This window comes from Phyllopteryx taeniolatus, chromosome 12 (assembly GCF_024500385.1).
Source record: "Phyllopteryx taeniolatus isolate TA_2022b chromosome 12, UOR_Ptae_1.2, whole genome shotgun sequence".
Classification (NCBI taxonomy): domain Eukaryota; kingdom Metazoa; phylum Chordata; class Actinopteri; order Syngnathiformes; family Syngnathidae; genus Phyllopteryx; species Phyllopteryx taeniolatus.
Genome location: NC_084513.1, coordinates 24278941 through 24290665, shown reverse-complemented (window position 1 = coordinate 24290665; position 11725 = coordinate 24278941).

Sequence of the window (11725 nt, the reverse complement as noted above, 5' to 3'; positions counted from 1 at the left end):
CCGCGGGTGATGATAAATGACGAGAGGAATTTATGTCCCTCCTCCGCTGCGCAGTGTTTTGGTGCCACTACAGAGTGCGAGACCATAATAGACTGGCTCGACTTGTTGTCTGGCATCCATGATGAGTCCACTATATGTACATCTGGATTTAGTCGTGGTCCACCTTGTCAGCAGTTTTGTGTCTGGGCTCCACTGGTCACAACATTTTTTCTTTTTATTTTGCATTTAGGTTTACTTTTCTTTTTTTAAATGTCTTTTTATGTATGTCTTATTTGCCTTGGTTGTCTGACCTTGACTCTGTTGCACACGTCACCTGATTTTTGGTATTTGCACATTCAATTAATAGTTTTTAGACTGTATATACCATAGTTTTATTGAGCTTTTCATATTGAGAACCGTCATTTCAATCCTCTGTGTTTTACTCATATTGAAGAATTGACAATAAAAGTACCCTGTACATTGTATTTTTATTGTGTTAATTAGAGATTAATATTAATATTAATTTTCTTCTTTTTATTTATGATTTTCTTAGTCTATTGGGATTTGTTCTTTTTATTAATTAGTATATTATTTGGTTATTCAATACGTATTATTTTTCTTCTTTTGATTTATTTGCATTTTATTTGTTAATATTTACAGACTATTTTTCACCCTTTTATTTATTAGTAGTTTATTGGTTTATTCTATAAGGATTATTTTTCTTTCAATTGATACTTTTTTTTCTTGGATTATTTGTCTTTTTATTTATTTGGATTTCAGCTGTTTATTTGTAAAAGCATTGTTTTCTTTGTTCTTTATTAATATTTTATTTGCTTATTCGACAAGAATTATATTTCTTCTTTTCATTTGATTGTATTTTATGATTTAATATTTTTTTCTGAACGAGCTGCAGCTGTTAAATGCTCTTGTCCAGTCAGAAGACCATTACAATAGTCAAGTCTACTTGAGATAAAAGTATGGATGAGCTTCTCCTGGTCTGCCTGGCACATGCAAGAGCCTTCAATCTGGATATGTCCTTCAGCTGATTGAAGATCCCGTTAATTATTGGTTGTAGCAATAAAGGTCTGAAGAATTTTACCCAAGGGTAGCATATTCAGGCTGAGCAAAAAGGGTCCAAGAACAAAAGCACCACTGTCCTGTTCTCACACCGTTACGTCTGTCAGGTGTGAATAGTTCGATAGTTTTTCATTATTGAAGTTTTATGCGGTTTTACCATTGAGTGCATAACACTTAAGAACGCTATAATGTTCAGTTAAACAATGTGTGTGCGGTAAATAAATGTGTTATGATGGTCACACTTTGACCCTGGAACCAATTATTTGTATTTCTGTTATTTCCTAATCTGGTTTGAAGCCTTCAGACCTTCAAGTGCGGCCTGGTCTTCTGTCCTTCCTCCCAATTTGGATCCAAGGTCCTTTTTTTTTTTTTTTTTTTTTTTTTTTTTTTATTGCGTTCTCGCGGCTCAGTCTCGAGCGGCCATCATGCATCGCTCGGTTATCTGCGCACATTCCTCGGCCAGATGCTGTGTATTTTCCTTTTTTCTGCACGAGCCTCAAATGTACACAGCGACAATCAATGCATTTATTTGTTCAAAGACTAAAAGCAGAGAAGATCCATGTGTCTGGCAAGCGGCTTCACAAACTCATCAATCCGTTCGTGCGTCGGGTGTGCAGTGAAGGATGGAAATGTTTAAAGACATCATTGGAAATGGATAACACTCCCATTTCAGACTACTTTCTTTGTTGTCCCCCTCCAAGTGACGGAATGAATGAGAGACGCAATGTGGATGTGACTGCACATGCGTGCATATGCGTCCATTATTCATTCAAGGAAATATACATTTCAAGTCATATTTTAATATTGTCTTTTTGGTTTATTTTACCATTCATTTTATATTTTTTTTATTTATATTTGTATTTAATTTAGTTATAGAGGGGTTATTGTTCTTGTAATATTCCATTTTATAATGTTTTATGTATATTTTCTTTTTAAATTATTTTTGGGAATGTTCTGTTTTTTTAAAAGCTCTCCTATTGATGTATGTTTTAGGGATTTATTTATTTTAGGGATTATATTTCTTTAAATTAAATGACTGCCTCTCTTCTGGTGGATTGTAACTTAGTTTTTTTTTTTTGGGTGTGTATATCACCAAAACTTGACTGCAGTTGTCACTGCTATAACACACTAAAGGATCCTGTTGTGTAACCGTGTTATTTTACTGATGTGCTTTTATTTCGAAGAGCTGTCTTTACCTGCTAAAGGATGTGTTACGGAAATGTTGGCTGCTGTATTTTATTTTATTCAGTTTTATTTTTGAGCTGACGCCACCATAAAAAAGGTATGAGCTAAATTATACTAACTGAATTCTTTTACCAAAGAAAGGCACTGTCTAGTTGACATTTACATTGATCAACTAGCATGTGGACTACCCCAGGGCTCTGTTCTATACCTCCTTTAGTTCAACTTTGACTTCGGGAAAGCAGTCCCAAATGTGACCATAAAACTTTGGATTACATAGTTGACTACATATTTCGTAAACCCAACAAGTTTGGGTGGATAGAAGAAGCCTTCATCATAACCATTTCCATTTTCACTGCTAAAACACGGCTGAAATTAACACAAATATTTTTTACCATTTCCAGTAGTGAGTGTAAACATGCTAATTTAGCATGCTATGAAACAAACTTGGTAAGCGCGGCCTTTATTTTACGTATATTGAACCTGGCATGCTGTTAGTTTGACATGGAATAACACTTCCAGGCTTACGAGCATTGCCAACGTTTGTGTCACAGGGTTCACGTACAACTATAGCTTTTGTGCGCGCTGAAAAAAAAATCATGATGCTGCTTTCCGTGTAGGGAGTGAGCTCATTGTAAGTAAGCAGTCTCTATTTATACTATTTAAAAAGAATAACAACATTTACAAAAGTGCTTCACACACCATCAAGTGTAAGTAAGAACAGCTAAATGGTTCATTGAGTGTGGAAACACTAACAAGAGAGCAGGAAGTGAGGTCGTTGAGTGCAATGGGAACAAACTAGCATCGAGGGAGGTTGAAAGATTCATCCGGATCTTCTGTCGGATCCAATGGAACTGCCGTCATAAGCAAATTTCAAATTGATCCAATGAGATTTGCCTAAAATAAGCATAAGAGCGCATGACGTTATTTTATGTTGGGTTTACACTGTTTACAAAGTTGCAATCTGGATCCAATCTGGATTGAATCTGATTTCACATCACCGCGACTCGACCTGTTTACACAGCAAATTTTATTGAAAAGGGACTTTGTTAACTAAATAAATCTATCCACTTAAAGCTTCCGGTGACTGGAATCTATCCCAGCGGGTTGTTGCGGGGCGGTAACGAGGCGCTCTAAAGCGTTCACGCTAGCGGAAAGCCCCTGTCCACAAGCTGACTGTCATGTCGCATTTTGCCCCCATCCCCCCCCTCCTTGGTCTCCTGCCTTTCTCTGTGTGATGCGCACACACTCACGGCCAACAACGAGGCGCTCTAAGGCCGCAACGTCAGAGGATTATCTAAAGGGAAGATGCATTTTTTTTGGGCGGTGTAGGAATATTTAGCTAGCTAACTACATGTTGCAATAGCGCTAGATAACTGAACAAAGGCCCTCGAGGTGGGGCGGGGTAACTCATGCCGGGGCCAAAGTGTGTCGATGCCCAAAAAAAATCAGGAACACTGAAATTGTGAAATACAGCGTAACGCTATAGCGCCACAATTCAGTACTACATTGTTGTCAGTCTCTGCACACGTTTTCGGCAGTTATCTTCAAACATGTATTTAGAGACGAATCTCTGAATTCACTTTTCAGGGTCTTTGGGAGATTTTAGTCAAATCCAAGACCCCTATAGGTTTTGACGGACGCCAGTAAGATTGATGTAGTTGTCGATACTTTAGTGCAATTTTGTTGATTCTCTTGAAACTTTTCGGGGATTGTTATTAGTTACAAGGAACCCGAATGGATTTTGGTTAATTTTTAAAAAGCTCCTCTTCTCTTGCAGGCCATATGCCGCGTGCATGCGTCCCAGCATGCCATGCTGTGTGTGCCGGGTCAACAGTGACTCTTGTGAGCATTCCTGGAATTGCTCACACCTTCCTGCAGAATAGCCAACCCACAATGCCGTTCTGCAAGCACCTGTGTTTATGGTCCTGGGCCGGTACGGAGACAACTTGAGGTCTGTCGTCGAGGAGCGGAAGGAGAGCGAAACGTAGACTACTTGAATGCTAGAGAGGAGCTCATGTGGCAAATTGAAAGGGGTGACTTTTACCATAGTGTTGCCTGACAGGCTCATCACTGGGGCATTTGGTTTGACAATGTCTGTCCGCATAAGACACATGTAAATAATCAATCATCGCGTCGACGGAGAGACACCATTGCTCACCTCGCAACAAAATGCAAACGCTGGCACGATGGTACAAAAAACAACTGGTGACACGCAGGCTAGTAAATTTAAAATCCCATTTGCTGCTGCTTGTTTCCATTCTTGCAAAGAAGCGGAGAAATTGTACATAGCAGACCAAGGAATGCAGGAGACAAGGTCCTTCGACAAGACGACTTCGGAAATGTAGTCAGTTACAATTACTAGTTACCCTGTTGAAAAAAGTAGTAGTAGTGTTCCTATTTCAATTACTTTTACTACTTAGTAATATAACTAATGACATTTTGATGACTTTTCTGATTTTTGAATGAATGCCTCAACATGTTTTTTTTTCTTTCTTTGGGGTGAGGCAGGGCCGGATTAATGACTTTTTCATGCCTGCTCCAAATCTAACGTGTCATGTCAACGTCGTTTCTCCCACACGCTTAAAATGAAGCATCCGTCAAACATGTCAGGTGTCTACAGACAGCGTGTCTCACTATCTGTATGGAAGTGTCATGTTGACAAGTTGCGAATGCAGCACAGGAGGACGGCGAGCGCGGTTGGCGCTTCTGAACATACCTGTGATATGTGCCAGTGGTTTAGGGTTATCCGCCGCGTGGGACCCCAACACATTCAAATAAATCACGTAGTACAGTAATATCAATTTTGGTGATCAAAAACACAAAAGGTACGTGGAACTCTCTGGGTCCACTAATCCAGGGTTGAACTTTGGGACCCTTTCGGACCGCCGTACTTTAACGACGCGACTCCGGTATGTTTGTACTTTTTGCAATGTGCAAATCCACCCCCCCCCCCCCCCCCCCCCAAAAAAAAATAAATGAATAAAATAAAGTGAACAAATTCTAGATATATAGATATATATATATATTTATGAAAGTGGATGGATAAATTAAATGAAATTGAGAATATTATTTAAGCATGAAATAAAATAACAAACATGAGCACTGGCATTAATATTGTCAATCAAACATGAGCAATGTTCTGTTCGAAAAGGCCGAATTTTCCATGAAATTGTTTACATGCAATTGTACAGGTGTACCGAACGAGTGTCTGGTCTGATGAGCAGTTTTTGCCCCGAAATATAATTTACGGTTGTTAAACACCCCAGACTTTTTCCCGTCACACGAAAGACCCCCTCGTGTCTTGCTCCGAACGGTGAGCGGTGACGTCACCGGCGGGCGACCGCGAGACTGGAATGTTTCAGTCTGTTGATGGAAGCAAAGGATTGTGGGTACTGGCTCCGTGTGAACGGAGAGAGCGGCATGCACGAGAGGCATGTGTAAGCTTGTGTGCATGTATGCCGCGACGCTCCCGTGTGAAGTCTTGCCCGAAACCGACATGCGGAGGAGGAGCTCACGACCTCGCATGTCGTTGATTTTAGCGGCTAATCACGAGGGATTGCGCTTATTATGTCAAGCAATCCCAAATGAGCCATGACGTCAGTGACATGTCAGAAAAAAGCCTACTTGAACAACTGCATTTTATTTGTGGTTAAGCAGAGGCACTTGAAATGGTGGCAGGTGTGTGCGGACTCCATTTACCATGAGTTGGAATGTGATTGGTTACTTCTAAACACAGCCAAGTCTGAGTTATAAAAGGGTGTGCACACTTGTGCAATCACATTGTCCATCCAAGTGTGCCAAGACTGGATTCCAGATGGAGAAGAATAGGATCCCTAAAGCCAAGAGCAGGGGTCACCAACATGGTGCGCACAGGCAGGACCCTTGTAAAAATTGCTCACTTGTGATGGGACATTGGAATTTCCTAGAATAAAATATAAATAAACAAAGTGTGGCTTACTGATCTCTATTGTGGGAAATCTTTAACGTGATCAGTGTCTTCACATAGATAAATATGATAAATATCATTATTGTTATTTGATTTTGGGATTTTTTTTTTTCTTCCCCTAATGGAATATATTACACGAGGACAGCCAGCCACAAAGACACCTTTGGTGATTTTTGGGGAGGGATTTCTAATATAACATCAATACACAGTTTTGACCCGATCCTGTCATGTTCGTGGATTACTGCCCCGTGTCAGATTTCAACAAGACCTTCTCCTTCCAACTGTCTGAAAAAGAAGACGATTCAAGTTCTTTAGCGCTAGCCATCCTGGTCCTGCTTTGGCGATTCCTTCCTTTTAGTGCCCTCCATTGTTCCTGTCGGTTGGTTCAGGGTGACCCCGGGGTCAGAGAGGGAAGGCCACTGTTGCGGCCAGCGGGGTAAAAAGTTCAGAATTGTAAAAGTCCAAATAGTGACAAGCTACACACAGACACACACACACACACACACACGATGTATGTATACTTGTGGGGTCAAAGGGTACGTCAAAAAACCCGTGTTCGGTTATTTTGCTCGGTTTTCGGTCCACTTCACATCCATACAACATGAAAGTGCCTATCTTCTGTATAATCTGATTCAATGACCTTTGAAATGCAACTGCAATAAATTAAAGATTCTGAAATAAACAAAATCATGTACAGTGTAGTACATTTCAGTAAAATAAAAACAACAACAACACTCTTTTAAATCCTCTTTTTTTGTAAAGTGTAACATCTTCTTCGTCTTCTTTTTAGGAAACGAACAGTCCCGACAAGTACAACAGTAGTTTCCTAAACCACGGGTCTCAAACTCAAGGCCCGGGGGGGCAGATCTGGCCTGCCACATTATTTTATGTGGGCCGCGAAAGCAACTCATGTGGATCAACTTCTACGATTTTACTAAAATCTGTACAAACATTTTGAACATTTTGAATTGCCATATATAATAAATAACAGTACAATATTTTTTTTTTTAACCAAACACCTTTTTTACCATAACCCAAACAATAACTGAACAAACTATTATTCTGGACTTCTGATTTGAAAACTAGTTATCCACGAACTTGTTGTGTGCAGTATATGTAATATTATGAGGCGATTAAACAGTTATGTTTTCATAGTCATAACAGCCCTCTGAGGAAAAGCGTAACTTCAATGTGGCCTGCGACAAAAAATGAGTTTGACACCCTACAAACAGTCCGAATGATTATGCTTTAAAAAAAAAAAAAAAAAAACATAATCTGGGGAGGATGTTTAAAAGCTCCTGGAAGTTTCTTTTGATTTTCACTATTTCATGCGAGGCGACACGGAGATCAAATGGTTAGCACATCCGCCTCACAGTTTTGAGGTTGCGGGCTCGAATCCGGGCCTGTGTGGACTTTCTCCGGTGGCTCCCGTTTCCGCCCGCAATCCAAAAACAAAACATGTTAGTTTCACTGAAGACTCGAAATTGTCCATAGACGCGAATGTGAGTGTTAACGGTTGTTTGTCTATATGTGCCCTCCGATTGGCTGCTGTCCAGTTCAGGGTGTACCTCGCCTCTTGCCCAACGTCAGCCCACCTGCTAAGTTTAAATGAGTGATGTCGCTATCCATGACGTTTGCGTGCCACAGGCTGAGCTGCGCTGTGTTTGTTTACAGAATCGACGTTTGCCTGCACCTCCTGTCCCTGAAACTAATATGTTAATATGTTATCATCATACTGTACATATGAACCCAGGTCATGTGTAGTTTATGCAGTGACAATTCTGAAGAATTTGCATGCAAGTGAGGCGCCTTTCCTGCATGAGCGAAATTCCAAAGCGCTTTGTCCCTGCAGGCCACTTTGTCGTGTTTACTCCCGTTCACACTACAAATTCCAACGTTGCGAACGGGGACCAAGCCAGGAATGCGGGGACTCCGATGTCGTAAAATCATCTGAAAATGGGAGTGCGCGTACAATTACCGATTTGTTGCTACGGCGACGGTCCGATTGTCCCTCCGTCTTCGCGAATGTAAAATGCAAATGTTTCGAAAAGCAACCACAGTTGCCGGGACCCCGTTGCCGTTATATGGTGTGTGCGTTTAGCGCACAAATCATGCGTTTCAGCTTGAATAGCAGAGGTCACGCAAAATAGCGCGTGGAAGCTGGTGGCCGGTAGCAACAGATAGAAATGTAACAGGAAAAAATGTGGAATGCACTTGCTGGATGATGTCGAGTGCTATAATATGCTGCGATGTGCCCTTCTCATTTCTTTCTGCCCGGCGACAATAAAATAGTTTTCATCTCCAGAGGTGACTGTGCCACAAACACGTTGCATTACGAATGCATAGGAGAAAAAAAAAACAATGAAGGCCCAAGAAACTCTCTCACGCACACACACACACTTGGCGGCGTAGTGTGAAAGGTACACGATAGGCAGAAGGTAACGAGCTGTGTGTGTTTATCCTTGTGCTTCAATTCTCTTCCTGTTTCGTTAATGAAGCCTGATTGGCCGTACGGCTACATACGGGTGGCTGCTGCACGGTCGTAGCTGGTCCCACGATTCAGTCCCTTCAGTGAACTCTTCGTAACTCGCCACCCGATTTCACAGCATGTAACTTCTTCAGTGCACTTCCAGACTTTGTTATCAACCTCAATTTCAAACATTTGGCGGAAATGCTGAGCGAGGCTGTCAAGCCGCCCCGAAAAGACAACTAAAACTAAACCAAACTGATATTCTTGTAGAACATTTCTCAAGAATTCTGAGATGCAGTGGACAAGTTGGAAAGAAGAACAACAATGAAAAACAAAAGCAAGGTTCTTTTTTTTTCTCCAAATATTTTTCCACATTTTATCCAAAATCCCTCAACTTGTGGCCAAAAATCCCCAGAACAAAAACAAAATCAAAACAGTATTTTTTTTATTGGTGTTTTAGTTGGAAATGAAAGCACATAGTGTATCTCCAGAAGGTTTTTTTTGTTTTTTTTGTTTTTTTGGTCATAAAAAAAAATGCAAAAATTATTTTATTTCATGATTGCCAAAACATCACAACATATCATATCAATCCCCAGAAAACATTTTTTATGGTCATGACAGTTTTTATTGACACGTTGTCCGGACCGGAATGACGGCTGCGTCGCAAATGGCGCGATGTGATGGCGCGCTAACAAAAGGCTGACAGTGCAAAGTTCTTCGCTAAAAGCCAGTCAACTGACTAACATGACACTTGGCTGTTGCAGACGGAACAGGACATCCACCCTTTTGCACCGGCGTGTCACTTTCAAAACCGCACACACCCATACCGGCTTCCATTTTAGCCTTGACTCGCCGGATTAATGGCCGCTAAACAAATGAGATGATGAGGGAGGTGTGCTGCTCAGTGCTGTAAATTGCACACAACGAATTACCATGAGTAGTAACGGTGGGTGGCTGGGCCAGTGATAGGCCTCAAAAACTAAACAAGAAAAAGTGCCCTGGAAAAAAAAACGTCTGTCGTCACAGAAACGCTCTGAGGAAGGAAGATTTCTTTTTAGGGCCGCCGCCGCTAACTACGCTCTTCACACTTTTACTATGACAGGTGTGAGGGCACCCGCGTTGTTCTTCCCAGAGTGACGGACACACCCATAGGAATGTTAGTCACATGGTGGTGGTGGGGGGAGGGGGGGGGGGGGGGTGGACGACAACCAACTATGTTTCGACTAAATGTAGGCATTCAACATAAATATTGAATTCAAATTCAATTTAAGATAAACAAATATTAACATTGTTAAAGGCTTGTGTATTTGATAAAATAGTAAAATCAAGATATATCGGTGTAACCACACAGTTTCAGGAAAAAACATAAATGTATTAAAAATGTATATTTAAAAATGAACAATGAATTGATCGCTTATGGATCTTAGCATGCAAAAAAATGGCATTGTAAAAACTAAAGATTAATGATGAATTTCAATATATATATATATATATATAGCTTGACAAGCATTATAACGTCACATACAGTAACTAGCTAGCAGTTAGCAGGTAGCTAACTAGCGGCGATAGCCAGCAGCTAATGATAGGTTAGCTTACTGGTCACTGGTCATATTAGTTAGTTGTTGGTTGTGTCATGTTATGTCATGTTGGTTAGTCTTCCCAAATGCTACTGCGCTAGTCCACCTATATCTTTCTTCTTCTTCTCTTTCGAAATTCTTTTTCTTTACACAACGAATGTGCAGCTAAACTACGTATTAGAAAAACATGCAGTTGGATGTTAGAATGTCAGTCATGTCAAGTGGCTAACCTAAACAGTGTGATAGTTGAGTGTTCACAATTGTCAGACTTAATGGCATTATCAAATACTGCTACTCTGATTTGGTGAGTACTTATGTGTAAGTATTTGTACTCTAACTGAAAAAAAAGTGGTCTTGGTGCATCCCTAGAGAAAGCCAAAGAAAAAGAGTTGTCTCTTTGTCAGCTGAACTGAGGTCTTATAAGTTACATTGATGTTGTGCGACCTCATTTTTTTGTGTGAAAAGAAAAAGCAACACGTGCAGTTATTCAGTTGCTACCTTAACCAGGGTTTCCTGAATTATGCCCAAATTCCCCATGTGACTTCAGTTCAAATACGAGAACATTTCCAGAAAATTCTGGAAAAGAAACATGCAGTGATTAAATAACCTGATGATGCGTGCTAAACCGAGGGCTAGTGTTTTAAGTCTACACTGTGTTTTTGCAACTTTTGAAATATAAAGGTGAAAAAGCAAAACATATACACAGTTAGTAGGTAGGTAGCAGTGACGTGCGGTCAGGGTAGGCAAGTGAGGCAGAGCCTCACTGCCCCCTGGTGGTCTTTCAGTTCCAATGCATGTGAATAGTTAAAAAAAAACCTGATGATTACATTAAATTGTTCCATTTTAGTTCTATGGTCCGTGCTTTACATTGATTTTCTTTTTCATTCCAATTTCATTCAATGATGTCATCATTAAAATAGCTGAATTTACATATTTCCTCTTCAAATGCATAGAAAGCGCAGTTACGAGTCACGTTGAGTCATCGCTCCCATGATGCTTCAAGAGACCGCGCGCACATCCATTCAGGCAGGCTGTGATTGGACCGTGGCTTCGCACAAGAGACATTGGTGTTTCCTCATTACATCGCCAATAATATACGTTTGATCACACGTGTACCGCACTTACTGACGTTTAACCAACTGTCATGAACGTGTGTGACATTTAGTCTTTCTTATCGACCAGAAAAGCCACTAAAAGTGCACAGTGGAGTCTGGGATGTACGCTGCCACAAAAAGCATGTGGCAGTGTTGAGTTGAGCTTCATAGAGCTTCAGACGTCACGTGATTGTCAGTCACGTGACGTAGTCAGTGCCTCACCAATCATGAACCTCATCGCACGTCACTGGCAGGTAGGTAGGTAGCTACGAATCTGGTGATATATCAGTTTTAAGTGAGCTGGGTTTTGTGAGAAAAAGACAGACAGAAAAGTGAAAAAGCCAAAGAAAAATCCAAATACACCAGCAAAATGTAACGATGAGCTTGAGAGAATTTC